Here is a 621-nt window from a genome sequence, read left to right as displayed (position 1 = left end):
TTCCCTACAGTTTTCCTGTGTTTGTTTTATGACATATTTACTTGAAAGCTGTAACAGGTTTTCAAGCAGAAAAACATTTACTGAAATATAAGAAAACCCTGAATATAACATGACCCCCCAATAATTATATTGTATATATGGAACATTTATAAATTTGTTAAATTTTTCTAGGTATAGAATCTAATTATTGGAGGTTTGCCTTCAATTTGTGCCCCTCCCACTGCTACAGCAAGGAAAATAAATCTGTTTGGGTCAGGTAGCCCCTTGCCCTTTGCCTCCCACACAACTTCTTCTGATGAGGTAGATGAGATGTTCTTCAGACAACTAGTGGAAGTGTCCAGATCACAGGTCCTGGATCTCATGGGGGACGTCAGTCACCCTGACATCTGCTGGGAGGGCAATACAGTGGTGTGCAGGCAATCCAGGAAGTTTTTGGACGGCATTGGAGACAACTTCCTGGTGCAAGTGTTGGAGAGACCAACTAGGGGCCATGCTCTTCTTGAGCTACTGTTCACAAGCAGGGAAGAACTGGTGGGGGATGTAGTAGTGGATGGCAAGTTGGGCTGCAGTGACCACAAGGTGATCTAGTTCAGGATCCTGACAAAAAGAAGAAAGGAGAGC

Source organism: Alligator sinensis, unplaced genomic scaffold (assembly GCF_000455745.1).
Source record: "Alligator sinensis unplaced genomic scaffold, ASM45574v1 scaffold796_1, whole genome shotgun sequence".
Classification (NCBI taxonomy): Eukaryota; Metazoa; Chordata; order Crocodylia; family Alligatoridae; genus Alligator; species Alligator sinensis.
This window is presented reverse-complemented; position numbering follows the sequence as displayed.